Consider the following 20794-nt stretch of genomic DNA (forward strand, 5'->3'; position numbering starts at 1 on the left):
TTAAGATACAACATGTTAAAACCAGTGGTAACATGTACAACAGCTTGATGGGAGTTCCAAAGAAGATGATATTAAACCAGCACTTGCTTTTATGATGTGTTATTTTCTTCAGAATAGCTATTCGTACCATCACCGATACTAAAATCAAAAAACCCAGGGTAAAACCATTGCACTTAATGAGTGAAAACATTATATGGATTCAAACCAATATGATTGGGTATCATGATTACCACATACTTGTATGTATTATCATTTCTTATACTAGGGAATATATTCGGTATTTATACATGTGAGTTTGATTTATTTCACTTATGAGTATGGTCTCAGTCTGCATCTATTTATTTATATGTCAATGTGATCATTCTTTATAGCTGAGTAATACTCCATTGTATAAAAACACCATAACTTTTGTATCCATTCCTCAGTTGATGGACACTTAGGTTGTTTCCAAGATCTGGCTATTACAAACTGTGCTGGTATAAAAATGGGTGCACATATATCACTGTGGAATGATGCTTTCAGTTCTTCTGTGGATATGCCTAGAAGTAGAATAGCTGGGTCAAAAGGTGCTTCCAGTCCCAGCTTTCTGAGAAATCTCCAGACTGATCTCCACAATGATTGCACCAGTCTACACTCCCACAAACAGTGCAGAAGCGTTCCTTTTTCCCAACAGCATCTCCAATATTTGTTGTTGGTGGTTTTCTTGATCTTGACCATTCTTTCAGGAGTGAGATGAAATCTCAGTGTGGTTCTAATTTGCATTTCTCTAGTGACCATTGATGGTGAACATTTTTTCATGTATTTATTTATCATTTGTATTTCTTCATCTCAAAATTGTTTATTCATCTCAGATGCTCATTTTTGGATTGGGTCTTTGAATTTTAGTGGTCTCATTTTTTAAAATGCTTTATATGTTATAGACAGAAGTTCTCTGCCTGAGGGGCAGTTCACTAAGACTTTTTCCCAGTTTGTGGATTTTCTTTTCACTATACTGGAGATTTCTTTTGATGTGCAGAAACTTTTTTATAAGAGGTGATCCCAATTATTGATTCTGGGAAGCATTTCCCATATAGTTTGAGTCCTGTTCATCAATTGTCTACCTACTCCTATGTCTTCAAGGTTTATACCCAATTTGTCTTCCAATAGATTCAGTGTTTCTGTTTTAATATTTAGATCTTTGATCCATTTAGATTTTATTTTAGTACATGGTGATAGGCATGGATCTAGTTTTAGTTTTAGGCATATGGAGAGCCAGTTTTTCACCACCATTTATTAAACAGAATGTCATTTTTCGAGTGAACATGTTTGGCCCATTTATCAAAGATAAGGTAGTTGAGTGTGTTTGTAATGGTGGTTGTATCTTCTCATCTATTCAACTGATCTTCGGCTCTGTTTCAATTCCAGTACCATGTTGATTGTACTACAGTTGCTTTGTAATATAACTTCAAGTCAGGGATTGTGGTACCTCCTGCCTTGCTTTTGCTGCTTCTAACTGTCCTTGCTATTCTAGGTTTATTCTCATTCCAAATGAATTTTAGGAGTGATTTCTCAAGTTCTATGAGGTATGTTGATGGTATTTTTATCGGGATTGCATTGCATCTGTATAAAAGTTTTGGGAGAATGGCCATTTTCACAATATTTATTCTTCCTATCCATGAGCAAGAGATGTCTTTCCATTTTCTGAGATCATCTTCAATTTCATTTTTCAGTGTGTTATAATTTTCGCTGTATAGATCTTTCACTTCTTTCATGAGAGTAATTCCTAAATATTTCATTTTTTTGGTTGCTAGTGTGAAGGGTGTGGCCTCTCTTATTTCTGTCTCTGTGACTTTGTTGTTAGTGCATAGGAATGCTATTGATTTTTGAGTATTGATTCTATCCAGCTACATTACTGAATTTATTAAATCTAGGAGTCTTTCAATGGAGCTTTGGGGATCTTCTATATAAAGTATCATGTCATCTGCAAATAATGATAACTTATTCTTTTCATATCTTTAAGCCTTTTATTTATCTCTCTTGTCTAATTGCTCTGCCCAGTATTTCCAGTAGTATATTAAATAGGAGCTGTGATAAGGGACATCCTTGTCTTGTGCCTGATTTTAAAGTAAAGGCCTTCAGTTTTTGACCATTTAGTATGGCACTGGCTATTGTTTTGTCATTGCCGGACTTAATTATATTGCGGTAAGGACCATCTATTCCAATTTCCTGCAAGGTTCTTATCATAAATGAATGTTGGACCTTATCAAAAGTTTTTTCTGCATCTATAGTAATGATCATGTGATTATAACTTTTCTCTCTATTGATATGGTGTATTACATTTATTGATTTACATATATTAAACAATCTCTGCATGCCTGGCATGAATCTCCCTTCATTATGATATATGATCTTCTTGTTGATTTGCTGCATCCTATTTGCCAAAATTTTATTGAGGATTTTTGCATCCTTCTTCATTAGGGAGGCTGGTCTTTAGTTCTCTTTTTCAGTTGGGTCCTCCTCTGGTTTTGATACTAGAGTAATATTTGCTTCTAGGAACAATTTATGAAGGATTGCTTCCCTTTCCATTTCATTGAAGAGTTTGCAGAGTGTTGGCATTAGGTCTTCTTTATATTTCTTGTAGAATTCTTCAGTGAATCCGTCTATGCCTGGGCTCTTCTTTGTAGGTAACGATTTTATTATGTTTTCAATTTCATTAATAGAATTTGGGTTATTCAGTAGTTTTACATCTTCATGAGCTAGCTTTGGTACTTCATATGCTTTAGGAATCTGTCTATTTCTTCTGTGTTATAAAACCTTTGAGAGTAGAGGTTTTCGAAATAGGTGTTGATCTTCTGTATTTCAATACGGTCTGTAGTAATTTCACCTCTTTTATTCCTTATTACTTGGATTTGAACTTTTTCTTCCATTTTTTAAATAAGGTTGGCTAGGGACTTTTCAATTTTATTTATTCTTTCAAAGAATGAGGTCTTTGATTCATTGATTTCTTGGATTGTTTTTTTTTGTTTTTTGTTTTTTGTTTTTTGGTTTTTTTTAGTCTCTATTGCATTGATTTTTGCTCTGATTTTTATAATTTTTTCTTTTCTTTTGGCTTTGGGCTTGACTTGCTCTTCTTTTTCTAGATGTTTGAGGTATAACATCAGGTTATTTATTTGTATTCATTCTGTTTTCCTAATGTGGGAACTCGTGCAATAAATTTTCCTCAGAGGACAGTTTTCATTGCATCACACTGATTGTGGTACGTTGTAGTTGTGTTTCCATTTGTTTGTAGGTGTTGTTTAATTTCTTCTTTAATTTCCTCTGTGACTCACTGATTACTCGAGTGTTATTCTGTTTCCATGTGTTTGTGGGATTTTTGCAGTATCTTTTATCATTAATTTCTAATTTCATAGTGGTATGGTCTGGTAGCATGCAAGGGAAAATTTCAACCCTTTTGCATTTATTTAAATATGCTCTGTGAATTAACATATGGTTTATTTTAGAGAATGACCCATGTAATACTGAGAAGAATGTGTATTCTGTTGTTGTTGGGTAGAATACTCTGTATATGTCTATTAAGTCGATTTATTCACAGGTGCGATTAAGTTGTTTTATTTCTTTGCTCATTTTCTGTCTGGTTGATCTGTCCATTGGTGTCAGTGGTGTGTTAAGATCTTCTGTTAGAATTGTGTTACTACTAATTTGATTTTTCATTTTTGTTAGTACTTGTTTTATATAATTGGGTGCTCTGGAGTTTGGTGCATGTAAATTTAAGATAGTTTTCTCTTCCTCTTGGAGTTTTCCCCTAGCCAGTATGTAGTGACCTTCTTCATCCCTTCTGATCATTATTCTCTTGACTTGCTTGTCTTGGCAGGAAACCACGGGTTCTACATCAGGTTTGATTATTAACTGCTTTCACATCCTACAACATCTTCAAAGCTGTGTTTTTATAAAAATAGTTATATAATGTTATGCTTACTTGTATAGTCCCTGATGATATGGACAATTCTATTGAAAATAACAAGAGAAAGCATAGTAAGTATTGTATATCACCTAATATTGTGGTCTTATATATCTCTTTCATATCATGATTTTCTAGGAATTTGTTTTGTTGCCTTATTTTGATCTGTTTTCCCCCATAACACAGAAAGGATAGATATACACAGAGATTCACACATCAGAAGAATTTCTAACCTATTTATTTAAACAAAAATTATAATGCATAATGTAATGAACAGATACTCTGAAAAAGAAGTGACACTAAGAAACCCAATGCTAATTCTGTAGCATTATGATATAAAATTGAACAATACTATTATTCACTGTTCAGAGTGATATTAGTCTAGTCTCTTATTTTTTGGGGAATTGTAATTTTAACATGGCATTGTTTTAATCTTTTGATGCACATGCTTCATTTTCTCTTTCATAAATGATATTTCTGAAGTTGATGCAATATTTGGCATTAAGATATACATTTGTAGAGGCTTTGGAGTATGTGTTTTTGACAAAGTTGTGCTCTTTTCACATAACTTGTACATTAATGAATGTTATGTTTTCCAAGTTGTGACAAGACATCTGCTGATTTCTTAACATCACTGGATACTGTACCATGGAAATTATGTTGCCTGATTTTGTTTCTCAGTGGAGCCAATATTTGTCATTTAAGTAAATCTTTGTTTTTCTTTTCTTTTTTTTCTTTTTTTTTTTATTTAAGGAGAAAAGAAAAAGAAAGTGAAAGGGTACAAGTTATACAGATTTACAGAAGAAAAAAATGAACAGTAGGAAATCACTAGTTAATGGATTACATATTGCCATCTTAAAAATAATTGTTCAAGTCACAAAATTAAAGCTTGTAGAGTGGACATTCCAATGATACTGCAAACAGTTCTGTTCAATGCTCCAATAAAACTCTGTGATATCATTTTCTATCTTATACACTTAAATATACATGCAATTATATAGTTTAGAGCACTTTCTTTTCCTCTCTTTTGTACAATGACTATTACACATTTTGGGTTTCATTGCTCCTACGGTTCTTATTGCTTTTTTGGAAGAGAGTAAAACCAAATGTGACATAACAGGACAGAATCGGTCAAGCCAAAAGGGTGGACATAGTAGATAATATAAAAACATAATACAAGGTGATCATCAATGGTTACCATAATGCCTCCGCTATCTCTAATAGAATTGCCTATATCATTAGGTATAATACAATTGAACAAAATAGTAAAGAACAAAACCGACAAAACCAAAACATTGGAGACATTGTAGGTCTTCAAAAGTAGATAAAAGTCAATGAGAATGGGCGTTATAATGAATCTCATTATCTTTTCAGCTGATGCCTAAACTTTTGAACCTGATACTATCCATCAAAACAGAATAGGGGAACATCAGTCAAAAACAAGATAGTGAGAGTAAGACAGGGCTTCAAATTGAGATAATAGAAAGTCAAATTGGGTTACTATATTATATCCTGCTATTTTTTCCCTTTAATTAAATGAATAAAAATAAAAAAGTAAATAATGGAGTGGAGATTGAGAAAAAAGAGGGCATAACAGCAAAACAGCGCAGATCAAAACATAACCATTTAAGCAGAATAGTGTTTCACCACCAGATAATTCCAATCTAAAAGTAGTTACCATATTGACTCTTTCCTTGAAGTTCTTGAGTACAGCTTCATATACTGTAGCATTAAGTATATCAAAACAATGTAAAACCATTTAAGAGAATGACAGCATTACAGAGTATTTAGAATCGATTAACAGAAAATGAACAATGGTTTCTGTATAATCTCCTTGTCTTTAAAAGGTTTTTGCTTATACTATCGTACATAATAAAATCCAATAAGATACAACCTGTTTAGACCATTGGAGACAGAAGAACAAAAGCTAGATGAGACTTCAAAATAAGATGATACTAAATCAGTATTACCTATTAAGATGTCATTTTCTCTAAAATAGCTGTTCCTATCATCCAATCTTCTCTGTCTCATTTCTGTTGAGCTCTTTTTCTGTCAGTAGCTGTCAGTTTGTCTTCTTCATTTTGTTCTCTGCTCCATTCGTTGTGGCCTCCCCGCCACTATTTCTGGGTTCTTTGTATTTTTCTTCTTTTTGGAATATCCTGCAATACTCTCTGTAGAGTTGAATTGGTAGTTGCAAATTCCCCCAGTTCCTCTTTATCCTGGAAGCACCTTGTTTTTCCATCAATTTCCAGGGACAGTTGTGCAGGATATCTCAATCTTGGCTGGAGATTATTATCTTTCAAAGCTTGAATTATTTCCCCCCATGCTCTTCATGATTTGATGGTTTGTGCAGAGAAATGTGCTGTAATTCTGATGGATGTTCCCTTGTAAGTGGTCTGTTTCTTGTCTCTTACAGCTTTTAATATTCTGTTCTTGTATTGAATTTCTGGAATTTTTATTATTATATGCCTGGGTGTTTCTCTGTTAGGGTTGTAGGTAGCTCGGGTCCTGTATGCCTCATACATCTGAGTATCTTTACCTTTTGCTAAATTAGGAAAATTCTCCTGGATTATTTCTGTGAGTAGCTTTTGTAGTTCACTTGTTTGTGTCCCTACTTCTTCTTTTATGTTCTTAATCCTTAAGTTATGGCTCCTCTTATCATCTTCTTGTCTTTGTATTATTGCTGTTTATTTCTTTGTTATTTTTAAGAAGTTTTTCATTTCATTCTCCCCTATTACAAGTCTGCCCCCCAGTTCAGATAGTCTGTCCTTAGTTTCTTTCAAGCTGTTATGCCAGTCTTGGATAGACTTCTTAATTTCTTGATAGTCCCTTTGAACCTGCTTCATGTACTCTATGCTTTCTCTGTTTTCTCCATCAAACAATTCTCCCCTCTTTTTCTGTTCTTCCATTCCACCATCTGTTTTTTCCTGGATGGTGCTTAGCATTTCTCTAACTATTCTGCATAATTCTAGCTTCAGATCATTGATAACTTCATTCCTGAATTGGTCTCTGAGGCTCTCTATATGGTGCTTAATGTCTATTGGTGCGGTGTCCGCTATTGCCTGTTTCTCAGAATTGGGGGTCGAGGAGCCTTTCTTGTTGCTTCCCTTCCCCATATTCACTGTTCCTTATATATATGCAAGCTTATATAGGAGGCCCAGCTTCCCTGCCTGCCAGCCACAGCCTGATCAAATTGTGCTGGCTAGGTGTTCCCGCCCACCGCTGCGTACCAGGGAGTTACGTACTAGGCAGCCTAAGCGGGATTCAGTCGCCCCTCCGGGCCACCATCAGGCTCTTGGATCTGGCTTGGGCCAGCCTGCTGAGTCCACCTGCAGCGTCACACAGGCCAGGCACTTTTCACCAATCCCGTCCAAGAGGGGAATGTGTGGCTGGAGTCGCCACCGCGCCCTGCTCTTACAGGACTGCCTGAGCCCAGAAAGTCCTCCGCTGGAGTCAAACTGTGGTGGAGTGTCAGTTTCTCTCACTCACCTCACCACCAGTCAGTGTACGCCTCCTTGTCCGTCCTGTTTTCGACTCCATTTGCAGACTCCCGTTCCCAGAGCTTCTTCGCGTCTCTCCTTGCCGAGCCGCTGTGGAGGCAGTCAGCTGCCGAGCGGCAGGAAATACAAACCGTGGTTTCCAATGGCGCAGGGTCCAGCCTCCACACCGAGACTTTTCTGTTCCTATTTTAGTGCCAGGATGGCATTCCAAGTTGTTTTCTCTCAGCCCAGTTTGTTTCTGAGTCAGCAGAGCATATCTCTACCGGCTCATGTCTCCTTAGTCTGCATCATTCCTGATTTCTGAGCCAAGCCTTTCAGATAGCCTCCAGTAGTTGCTGTTAACTATCCGCCATGTTCTCCCGGAACGCCTACCACAATTGTAACAAAGAACTACATTGCATGACGTACAACCACAAAAATTTACGATGTTTCAATTCTGTAGGGTGGAATTCTGTTCTGGAAGTCATGGTCCTCAAATGAAGGCGTCTGCAAGTCTGTACTTCCTCTGGAGATTTGGAAAAAAGTGGAATTCCTCACTTTTTCTAGTACCTAGGGTCCACTTGCATGCCTTGGCTCTCAGTCACTTCCTCCCTCTTCCAATTCAGCAACAGCAGCACTGATCTCTCCTTCCACTGCATTCTCTCTCTTTTGCTCCTCAAATCTTTGTTTTTCTAACCATCAGAATTTTACTTCTTATGTTTATATTACATTTTTATTTGCTAGTAAGGTTTCCCTACATGTACCAAATGTAAACCATACTACTGTGAATTTCTGATTGTGCCATACTGACAGAATCATAACTTGTCTCCAATAGCACATCACAATATATATATCAATATCTCCAATAATTATAAAATTTGGCATGATTTATGAGTAACCATACTTTGAAATCAATTTTTCTTAAATATGGAGTTGTTTTGTGGGAAAATGTTGTTATTGGATGTATCATGCAAATGCCTTTATTTTATTCCTTGATGCTGTGAATGCATTTTATATTTTGTAATTATTACTGTTTTTTTTTCCTAAAATACTGAAGTAATGGCATGAAGGGAAAGCTAAATTTTGAGCTGTCAACACAGTAAAAAGTAAATTTGCTAAATTAAGATTCAGATTGTGCTCTGTTTTACTGAATTGTGAATTTATACAATGGCATATCACTTTATTCATAAGGACCAATGCATGATATTTGTGGTGTGTACTGATTATCTTTAAACACATACAGTGGGCCAGGAGTCCCAGTTGGTTTCCTGTGGCCTGTGGTTTTCACTTCCATTTTAACATTCATGTAATTTGTAACGTGTTTAATGCAGTGTTGTTGAATACAAAATCTGCTTAGGAATTGTGTTGTTAAAAACTGTGGTGTCATGAAAACACAAGTGAACATTGCATTAAATCCCCTAATCCAGTGAAGATAGTTTGCCTAAGTCTCAATTATCTTTGGGAAAATAAATTACTCACCTCTTATGTAATTACCACTAAAACTATATCTATTTTGTACTTGAAGAACCTGATATACTTCACAAAGTAAAAGACACTGTGAAGTACATTGTCAGCCTCTATGCTCTACAGCATGTGGCCAGATTCTCTGCAGCATATTTCTGCTTACCATCAATGGGAATATTTGGAATTTGTATTACAGCTAATAATAGAATACTGAATCTATAAGAATATATCCTGAGTACATGCACTTTTTCATTTTACCATGAAAGTAAATCTTGCTGGTCCTGTTGATGCATGCTTATAATCCTAGCACCTCAGCGAGCTTAAATTAGTGGAAGAGGAAGTTGAGTCCAACCTACACAATTAGAGTGACCTTGTCTCAAAATATATCTTCAAGTTCTGCAGATGTAGCTTAATGCTTTAGATCTCCTCCCTTTCTTCCCCAGCATCCACATTTTTTAATACTCACAATTGCACATCAGTAGTTGTCCTTTTATCCGTTGGCCATGTAGCAGTTATCCTGGAGAATCACTTGGGAAACACATTTGTTTATGCAGTCACCATCCTGAGCATCATTTGGGCAGTTGTCAATTTAACCCATTCATTCTTGTATTGAAAACAGTAGAATTGTCACTTTTATATTCCTTGTTATTTTATAAAAACTAACAAAAAGTATGCAATTTTTGATCATTTTGTATTTAAATGATTGCATTGGTAAGGAGTTACCTGTAAAGATTAGGCTAAAGATGATTTCTTTAGTTCAAGCATCATGGGAGAATGAGATGGGATGATAATGGCTTTGAAGCTGACTTTGGGAGGCAATTGCTAGATGGTTTAGCAGAGTGTGAAACAGTTGTTTTTATGCCTGCATTTGAAGTTTAAGGAAACAAATACGTTGAGGTCAAGAATATAAATGTACGATAGGATAAAAGAATCACTACTGCAAATTGTGATTTTTCTTTTACTCTGGAAGTGTACTTTTTTTGGTAATTTGTGCAGCAGTCTCAAATATGCCTCTATTGGAGTGAAACATAGTGAAACATGAAAGAGCCAGACATTTCATGTTCTGAATGTAGAGGTATTAAAAACATTTTTTTCTTAATGTTATCACTGCAGTTTTGTGTAGAAAATAAGATAGGGTAACAACACAAGCCAAAAGGACTTTGTAAGATTTTAATCCTCCCGCATAAGCATAGATGCCACAAAAAGTCAAACCAAAAGGATGAAGAAATAAACTACAGAATGAGAGAAATTTTACCTGTTCCTCCCTGATAGCTAACATGTAAAACCAATAGGAACGTGAAAGGAACACACATTTTTCAGCATATGTACAACTTGCCAAGAAATACCTGAAGAACTATTGAGCATTTTTGCACAATAGAGAAATCCAAATAGGGACATCATCTCATTGCAGAGAAAATAAATCACCACAAGATCTAAGGAACATACATGAGACTGCAGGAGTAAAGAAACTATTTAACCTTGTTGGTGGAAATGTAGGTTAGTAGTTCAACTATTATCAAAGTCAGTTTTTAAAGTATTCAAAAGACTAAAATTAGTAATTCTCATTAGTGCAGTGCTTCCTTTAGTGGGTCTCTTCCTCAAAGAGTTAAGGACATATTGCAGTGATGCATGCAGATTCTTGTTACTGCAGCAATAGTCATTTTTCTGTGGAGAGCAGCAGCAAGCACTGCTCCATCACCACCAAATACCAATGACGAACAACAAATACTCACTAGTGTACTTCATTTGATAAAAGGTGTGACATTTTATTGTGAAGTTGGCTGTGACTTAGGTTTTCCAGTAGACTACAGGTCAGTGTAAATATGATAGTGATGCTAACGTCACAAGGCCATTACTAGTACACTATTATGTTCATTAGATTTGATGTATTTATGTTTTTGAGGATGCATGTTGCTATGAAGTTCAGGCTGGCTTTGAGGTCACATTGTAACACAGAGTGGTCTCCATCAGTTCTCCTTCCTTAGTGTCTCAAGTACTGGGCTCCACACAAGAGCCACCAGGCCTAGTTTATATTTGGTATATTAAGTGCATATTCAGGATACTTTATTTCAACTGTTTATGTTGTTAAAATATTTCCATATTTACCTCCAGCATTTGTAGAAACTTCGGCCTTATTGAGGTGGTGATTTGCATATCACCAGCCTCATGTCATTGTCTGCTGGGTTCAGAACTGTCAGTGTACTGCAGTGAAACATAGCTGTACATAACTGTTTCTTTTTCTACTTTCCTTAGAACAGATTTTTAAATTTCCATGGATAATCAGAGGGTCAATAATCCTGGCTAGATTTTCATGCAAATGCTGACAGTTAAGTATAGTGTAGCACTGACCCGAAGATACTCTCTGTCATCTGAGAGTCTCTATAGTCCTTTCTGTACACACACTTGAGTCTCTATAGTCTTTTCTGTACACACACTTTGTGCCTGAACCAGCACCTGTTGTGGGTCCCAGAGTCTGCTGCAAGACCAAGGCACACATAGCTTTGTGACCGCCTCTAGACCGGTGTCCTATATGCCACTCTGCTGAGGCAGAGCACAGCTTCTGGCAGGAAGCCAGAGGCTCTGAGGCTCTGAGACAACACAGGTTTTACTTTGTGAACCCAGATAATCTTATATTTCTGTAAGACAGACAGCTATGTCCCATATTTCTACTCAGGAAGACAGAAGATGAATCTGGAGACTGTGGATTAGACAGGGGTGCTGCCCTTCTGCTCTGCAAGCCTGGTCTTGGGTGGGAACCTGACAGTGGCCCAGGCTTGCATCCCCCCCGACCTGCACCTGCCCATGAGTATCTGCCCTCAGGGCATGTCAGACCCAGTCACACTTGACTTAGGGCAGGAATTGTGTAGGGTGATTCACAGTGGTGGTCAGGCCTTCATGTTACTCTGCTGGACTCCGTAAGTTTGAGTGGCTTGTGGCTGAGTCTAGTGACACCTGTCCTGGTCTCTCTCCTGCCTCTGAGTGCCAGAAGGCTGGGGACAGTGAGCCCTGTCCTTTAATGCTCTTATCATTTGGCATTTGCCCGCAATCATCAAGGCTCTGGGATGAGTGAACCATTTTTTCAGCCATTCCCACATGGTCTACCTATGGGGGATTCTGAGGATGGGGTCTTGTGTCCTGGGAAAGCAGCATAACATGCTCCCTGCTCACTGTCTTGAGCCAACTGTCTGTAAAGACCGACTGTTACCAGACCAAGGTGCCTGGTGACCTGAGCCTTCAGAGTTCTATTTGGACCTATCGCCAAGAAAGTGAGGTCACGCACTGGGGTCCAAAGTTTGGCCTTCCTCTGTGATATCACCTTTCTTTTTGTTGTGGAACAAATCTATGTCCTCCTTAGAAACAACAAGTTAAAATGCTAGAAAACTGAGTATATTTTTAGACTTTGTTGCACTTTGAAGATTTTAATACAGCAAACATGTAGATGCTTCAGATGTGTCAGGCTGGGTGCCAAACACAAATGTCCATTCAAAGGATCCATTGTCTCAGAGGATGAAAGACACATTATCTTCTGTTAAAGATTTGTCAAATGTTAGGATGACTTCCTTTTTGGGGCTTAAATCAGTTTAATTTCAGTTCCATTCGGAACCAGAATACCCCTAATAATTTTACCAAACAATGTGAAGGTCTCATATTATAAACCCCATATATCCTCCTCCCCTAGGGGAGGAGGATTCATAGCCAGTTTTACTCTCACGTGCTTAGGAATGATTATTTATTCATCCTTAGATGTTTAACTCAGCCATACACTGTAGTGCTCCAAACTCTGACCTCCAGGGAGGGGGGACAGCAGGTGGTGAGTACAAGGGGATGTGACATCATCACCCCATACTGATGAAGGACACATGTGCATCACTCCTCGGGAACTTGTTTCCTAGCTGCTGCTGTCACTTCCTTTCCTCACATCCCAATCAGACCATGGGCTTTGTGTCCCTGATGGGTAGTTTCCCTTTCCGAGAGGTGATGGTGCTGAGCCTTTTCAGTTGTAATACTCTTTGGTTGGTCTCCTTGAAGCAGTGTTTCCATTCTGGGCTCTCTCTGTGCTGCCACCACCCACTATTACGTGGCTGAACCAAGCACATGCACCTGTTACCCATCTTGTGATGGCCATTTTTTATGTTTTTGGGTCGGACTTCAAATGGGAGCTGCCACACTCATTCTTACACAAGCATTTGAGTGGATACTGACATTTATTTCAAAGAAAATGCATCATATAGCTGGTATATGGATAACTTAGAAATTCTTACTGTATCTTTGGAAGCAGATGTTTAAAGCAGAGTTATGTGGTTCCTTTTTTATCTTGTTTTGTGATATTATTCTATACTATATTATGCTTTGTTATGTTATGTTATATGTTGGTGAGGATTTTGAAAGTCCTTCAGAGTGTTTTCAGTACTTTCTGATTTGGTTTTGTATAAGCAACCTGATGAACTTTGAGAATATCAAAAATTTTGACGAGTTTGTTTTGGAGAAAATTTAAAGAGGAAAACACAATCAGGGATGTTGTTGCACACATGTCATTCCAGGTCTCTGAAGGCTGAGGCAGAAAGTTTGTGGTGAGTTTTAGGTCATCCTGGGCTACAAGGGAAGATCAAGTTCAGACTGAACTGCATAGCAAAACCCTGTCTGAAGAAAAAAGGAAAGAAGAAGAGAGCAAAAAAAAAAAAAAAAGAAAAAGAAAAAAACCAAAAAAGATAAAAATGAAAAGTCAAAAATAGAGTTTCTAGTGAGAAATCTTTGTGAGGTTCTCTTGCATGTGTACTTAATCAGCACACCTAGCATAAGGTTTACCATCATGGAGACATTGATGTGCTTCCAGGTGTTTGTACTCTTTCAATTTTTAAAGGCTTTTTACTTAGATGACTGCAGGTATGCTGCTGAATATATCCTCTTAGGATTTGGGTAGTTCAGTATGAAGTGATTTTGATCATTCTGTTTTTTTTTTTTTTTCTGTCCTAAATTTATATTTAGTACCAGAATTTGAGCAAGGGATTACTATTTTTATTTTGAAATAATAATAAGAATCATATAAAGATACACTTTTTAAGTCTATAAAAAGATGAAATTAGTATAGATTAATAGTGATTAATGTTCCTTGTTCAGTGACTTCTGAGATTTCTTAAAGATCAATATTTTCATACATTTCTAAAAGCTTTGGTTTGGTACAAATTTTAAGACATGGTCTCACTAATTTTCTAAATGTCCCAGGCTAGGCTTAAACCTTTCCTCATCATTCCTCCCCCTCCCAGAGTGCTGGGATTACAGGTGTATATTATCCTGAGTCGGCAATTGGTAGCAATGTTGTATATTCATGCAATAAAATGTTTGGCTTTGGTCTTCAGACACTTTGTAGAAGGAGTCACTCTAGTTAAGCTGTCTGCCACCTTCCTAGCCTGCAGCTTCTTTCACAGTGAGTAGGACTGAAAATCCCATTAACTCTTAGTAGATTCTCTTCTTTTCTAGCTGTGGTCAGCAGGCACTTCAGAAGATCACTCCAAATGCCTTCTGCTCTAGAATTGAAACTTTGTGTCTTTGAAGCACATTCTCTTTTTCTTTGATCCCTCATGGAATTTGATGATTGTTTGAAGTCAAATCGCAAGAAAGGTGGGAAGGTTAAAACTACTGGGGGCACACTCCCCTCCAGAAGGCCAGGCTAGTGTAAAAATTTATTTAACCTCCTGGTGTCAGTTGCAAGGGTTTTTTTTTTTTGTTGTTGTTGTTGTTGTTCAATTTCTAGGATTTGAATACAGAGCTTTGTATTGGCTTCTTTGTCTTCACCTTTTAACACTTTTCTTGTTTTGAGCCAGTTCCTTAATAAATGGCTAAATTGCTGAGGCTCACCTTGAATTTGTGATGCTCCTGACTCAGCCTTCCAGACTGCTAGGATTACAAGCCACACCACCAGACCTGGTCACATCATAGTGTTGTTAAAAACTTATTGGCTGAGCAAGGAATGGTGAAAATGCCTGCAATGCCTGTACTCAAGTGGCTGAGGCAGCAGGGTTCCTGGGAGCTCCAGACAAGCCTGCAACATATTCTGAGTTCAGCTCAGGCTACAATGACACAGGGACACCCTGCCTATAAAAAGAAAATGAAAAAATAGGGAAGGAAAGGAAAAGAAAGGAAAGGAAAGGAAAGAAGAAATAAAATAAAATTCCTAGTGATTTTGTCACGTGGTGTGCATCTGGGCAAGCTGTTTTAGTCTGTGTCCTTTTCTTCCAGTGTAAAACCCTTTTGACTACTGTTACTTTATAATACCTGGAAACTAGTATTTTGATGCCTCTACTTTTAATGGTCTTTCTATGGCTATAGGATGACTCTTTGTAATTCCTTGTGAATTTTCATGGTTTTTTTTTATGTTTCTAAGAAAATGGCACTGATATTTTGACAGGAATGGCACTGAAACACCTGGTTGCTCTGGGTAGCATGTACATTATAACATGAATTCTTCCCATCCCTCATCACAGTATGGCTTTTCTTCTGTTAGTGCTCTTCAATTATTGCATTCCAAGAAGATGTGAGTTTGCTTCAATTTCCCTAATCAATAGTTATTTTTGATTATTTGTGAAATGAATTGTGTTCTTTGTATTTGAGGCTACAATTTGTTTGTAGTACGTAGTAATGAATTGATTAGGGCATGTTGCTCATGTATCCTGCAATTTAAGTGATTTATGAATTTGTTCTATAAGGTTGTCAATGGAGTTTAAATTTCTTATATAGAATGCTGCACCCTCAGGAGAACTGAGACAACACTTAATTCTTCCTTTCTGATTTGGAAGGCTTTGCTTTCTCTTTCTGGATTAAATTCTATGGCCAGGACTTTGAGTACTGTATGTTGAAAAGAGTTGCAAGCCTTGTCTCCTTCCTGACCCTAGAAGGTAAGCTTGCAGCTTGTCAGCATCTGAGTACCATGTCAAGGATGGAGCTTGCCATGCTGTGCTGAGTTCGATTCCTCCTACTTATAGTCTATGAATGATTTTTATCATGAAAAATGGTGACCTTTTGAGGTTCTCAAAGCTGTTTTTCCAAATCTCTTCCGGGGTTAGCCGTGCCTTATGCTGTGAATGTGGTAAGTGACACAATAGTTTGTGCGAGAGAGAACATTCTTGCGCCACTGAGATTGAGCCCAGTGTTGATTGTGTTGGTTAATTTTGAACATGCTGGTGAGTTAATGTGGCAAACATTTAGCTGAATACTTTTCTGTATGTTCATTAGGAATATTAGCCAACAGTGTTTTCATTTATTTTATTTTTAACACATTATTGTCTGGCTTCATTCTCAGGATAACTTGTCACTTAAAAGAAGTTGGTGGTGGTTTTTTCTTCAACTTGATGGAAGAATTGAAAAACAATCAGTATTCATTCTTTATCACATACTGGATAAAATTCACCAGTGCACATATTGTATCCCAGCTTTGTTGTTGTTATTAAGCAGCTGTGATGTTTACCCATTGCCTGTGCTCCTTATTGCTCTGTTTATCAGACTGTTCCCTTCTGATGCATGTGGTTTGGGGACATCAATGGACACCACATATCCTTTAAGGGTCATGTCTCATTTTATTTATGGATGCTACCATTTACTTTTGTATCTTCAAACTATCTCCATAATATATAATTTTGTGAGTAACTACTTTCAGTTACGCAGTTTTTAATGCACACTCTTGCAGGGTTTGGTTACTGCTGGAGGAAATTGGGGCTGGTGAGGGCCTGGTCTTTTATTTAAGGCTTTGTACCCTGACCTGCTTGCAGTGCCTCCATCTCCTTGCCTGCACCCTGTAAACACCTGTCCTGTTCCATAGCTATGGTTAGTCCACATGTGGCAGTTCAGATCTGCACCTGGGTGGAAAACATTCAGTCAATTTGAGCTCTGTAACAGACTGACCTTCTCATACAGAGTTCCCCTGAGTGAGACAGTGGGCCTCAGGCATGTAGGAAGGTGCTCTGGAACCATTTCAGCTCTCTCCTGTCCAGTGTGGAGTGTGTGACACTTTCCTTAGACTCACTGATGGATGAGGCAGCCTGGACTGGGCCTTTTTTTGCCATGGTTCCTGCTAGGAGCCATGGTGTCCTGAACCTCTGCCTGGACCATCTCTCTGACTTCAGATTTCCACAGAGATGTGAGCAGACTCAGTCATCTTCTACCAGGCTCTAACTCTATGCTGAGGATTCAGGTGAAATATCTGCGACCCTGAAATTCATCTTACATACATTTAACCTGGAAATTCCACTTCTAAGGGTCATTATAAAAAATGAGATTGATAGACAACATATTCTCTTCTTAATCAGTTAAGGTGTGGACAGTTAGAAACCATAAATGTTCCACAGCACAGCTGCTGAGTTAATTATAAATTACAGCCACTGAAAGTGCTGAAAGAAGGCCATGTCTAGGCCATGTCTCTGATCTTTCCTGAGATGGAAGAGAGCTTGTGTCCTGGCTCTCTCTCCACCCAGCAGTGAAGAGACACAGGCCTGTACAGCAGGTGAGGACAGGAGAGAGGAGCTGGTCGATGGCAGACCTCTCATCCTGGGAGGGATGCCTTTATGGTTTTCCATTTTATTTTCCATTGCATTATTTATAGTGCTCCATTCAATATTGCTTCTCTTCTGTTCAATTCAGTTCAGAATAAATAGTTGGTATTTTCTTGAATAGGTGAGTGGAAATGGATGATTTAATTTTCTTTTATCTGTAATTTAGGATATACATATAGAAGAACATTCAAGCTTCACTTTATAGATATATAAAATAGGAGTCTTTTTATTCAGAAAGGCAGCACATCATTCATGACTAACTTTTAAACCCCCAACACATAAAGCCATGTGGATCCCGCATGCAGTGAATGTCCTGCCCTGCCTACCTGAGAAGTCACTGTGCTCATCTGTGTCTGGTAGAGGACACCCAGAATCTTCTTCAGAGTCTCTTTCTCCAACAAGGAGGACTAGAATCTTCCTGTGCTCAGGCCAAGCAAGGAATGCGCATCATGCAGAGGAGCCCAGCACCTCCTGCCTTACACACTTGTCCACCACTGCATCCATGCTGCAGCCCTGCAGGCCCAATAAGGCAGAGCCACAAGGGTGCAGCAAATACTCTGCCACCTCAGCCACAGGGGCCTCAACTCCTGGTCCTGGCCTCAGCCTCTACCAGGCTCCAGGCTCTGCCCTGGGTTGGATTTACATAGTGGGCCAGACACACCATCAGTGTCTTGGGGCTAAGTCCATTTTACACAGTGACACTTCCATTCCGCACATTTTGATCCTTTCCTTTGTAAATGAGGCTGAGGCATTGGAGACAAAACCCCACACATTCTCATTACTTTTTGTTTTTCTTTCTTTCCCCTTCTTTTCTTCTTCCCTTTCTCCTCCTCCTCCTCCTCCTCCTCCTCCTCCTCCTCCTCCTCCTTCTTCTTTTTCATCTCTTCATCTTTGTCTTTGTCCTTCTCTTGGACTTCTTTGTCTTTGACTTCTTTGTCTTCTTCTTGGTTTCTTTGTTGCTTTAAGCATATATTTAGAGGTGCATTTTGCCAAAAACCTTTCTTTGTCTTTTCACTTTCCAGTTAACTGAAGTTTTTACAGATCTCTACTGTAATTCTAACCCTATGTGTTTGAATGCTCAGAATCCACTCTGTGGCTTGGTAGAATGTGGGAAGTAAAGCAGAAACTGAACTTGGGGAAGTTTTTGTGCATTTAGCATATCGTACAACACACCTGACTCATGGCTTTTTACCTCGAAAATATGGACTTCAGCAGCAAGTGGGTCTGCCACAGACAAAATGAGTTTCCTGTATGAGTTTCAAACAATGTCATTCCCCCTCAACTTGTGAAGCACATGGTATAGGTTTCTTATGGCCAAACTTGAAAAATTATTTCCAGTACATGAAAGGCTGCCACTGGTCCTGAAATCATGATGGAACTTTCTTGTAAACATATAGTCTGATCCACACCCTGGCTGACAGAAGCTAAGAGAGTCAGAGATGGCTGGCACAAATAGAAACACCTCAAGATTGTCAACTACCAGCCACAATAAGCAGGAAGCACGTTGCTGAGCTTTCATTGTTGGGTGATTGAATTGTGCGGTGGGTTTTGAACTAGGTTTTCTGAGACAGCTCAGTAAATCTAGGTTGCTGCCTGAATCCCCCTTCCTGAAGTGCAATACAAACAGAAAGTCATGAACACACATCATTTATTTGAAAATTTCTATTGCACTTATGAAACCTGTATGCATGAGAGTCAACATCTCTGCCATAGCAGACCCACACACGTGCATTACCACCATATCTTGTAAAGGGTCAGTTTATTTATAGAAAATGCAGAGTGGTATTCTCAGCCTTGATTTTCCAGATGGGTGCATTTCTTGAAGGGAAGTCATTTCTTGAAGGGAATTTCTTGAAGGGAAGTCATTATTCATTCTTGAAGGGAAGCTAAATGATTTAGTTTGAGTAAACTTCAAGTATGTTGCTATGCTTCTGTGTGATGTCCTCGCTGCCAGACATGAGGAAAGCAATGAGTGGGATCTGCTGGAGGTTTAGCTCCAGAAGGACACACTTTGCACAGCTGTGTCAGGCAGGGCTCTCCATCACCTAACTGGCCACCCTGGTTTTGCCCAGTGCTGTCTCTGGCTTTGGGAGGTGCTAGATTTCAGTGGAGATGCCCAGTGTACTGGCTGGCCCTGGGGAAACCTTGTCATGCATATGAGTTTGTCATCTTAGCCCTGCACTTCTGTGGCCCTGGGGCCAGGGCAAGGTTCCCCCAGCTGCAGTGAACAGCATCATCCAGACAGCTCTCCTTGTGCGTACAATATGTTGAGGCTAGCAAGGATCCCAGCTCATTCCTGCTTTAAAGAGTACTGTGAATCACACTCTTGAAAAGTCATGCAGCATTCTGTGTGGGAGAAAACTCTATTCTTAGTCCTAGGAGTTCTGGGGAAGGCTGTTTAGAGCTCTGATGGGAGCTGTGAGATATGGCTGTGCTCTGTCCTTCCCATTGTTGTTCTGCACCTGCCTTAAAATGTGTCAGTGGATGGGGGAACAGCACATTTCAGGGATGCGTGCCTGGATGAAAGCAGTTTAGGAGGCTCAGTGTTTTGTGTGCTTGTTGGCCATGTCTGGTGATTCCCTTTGAGTTAGAAGAATTTGCCATTTCCTTCACAAAATGGACTCATGAAACCTCTTTCACACTTGTAATAAAACCATCTATCTGACTATTGGTTGTAAAGAAAGCTTTTCTGTTTTTTTTTTTTTTTTGCATTATTGTTGTTTTTCAAATGCAATGAATCAGCCCTTTATAGCTCCCTTTGTATCACTGAAATCATGGAAAACATTTTCAAAAATGAAAAGATTAGTACATACACAATGGTCTCTACTTTTTCCCTGTAGACTTTTTTTCTCTAGGATTTTCTCTTCTTTCAAAGAGCAGTAGGAGCCAGTCTCCTCCAGAAATGTTTGGCCAAGCAGAATCTGATGCACTGATGTGAAAGACCCAGGGTACTCACTGGTAAGTGGCGGTAGTGTGGGCCACTGCAGCCCTTCCAGGGGGGAGAACTAACAGTGTCTCCTGAGATCCACACCATGTTGGAACTTAGGACTCTGGGAAGCCAAGCCAGCACCTCCCCTCCCTGGTAAGCGGTGGTGGTGTGGCCCTCTGAAGCCCTTCCAGGGGGAGAACTAGCAGTGTCTGCTGAGATCCATGCCATGTTGGAACTTACGACTCTGGGAAGCCAAGCCAGCACCTCCTCTCCCTGGTAAGTGGAGGCAGGGTGGCAGATTGCAGCCCTTCCAGGGGGAGAACTAGCAGTGTCTCCTGAAATCCATGCTATGTTGGAACTGAGGATGCTGTGAAAACAAATGACCATTCTGCCTCCTTGCTTAGCAATAGTGAACCTACTGCTACATGGCCTAGAGTCAAAT

Source organism: Cavia porcellus, unplaced genomic scaffold, assembly GCF_034190915.1.
Source record: "Cavia porcellus strain 051 isolate PalLab524CR breed Dunkin Hartley unplaced genomic scaffold, mCavPor4.1 scaffold_42, whole genome shotgun sequence".
Lineage (NCBI taxonomy): Eukaryota > Metazoa > Chordata > Mammalia > Rodentia > Caviidae > Cavia > Cavia porcellus.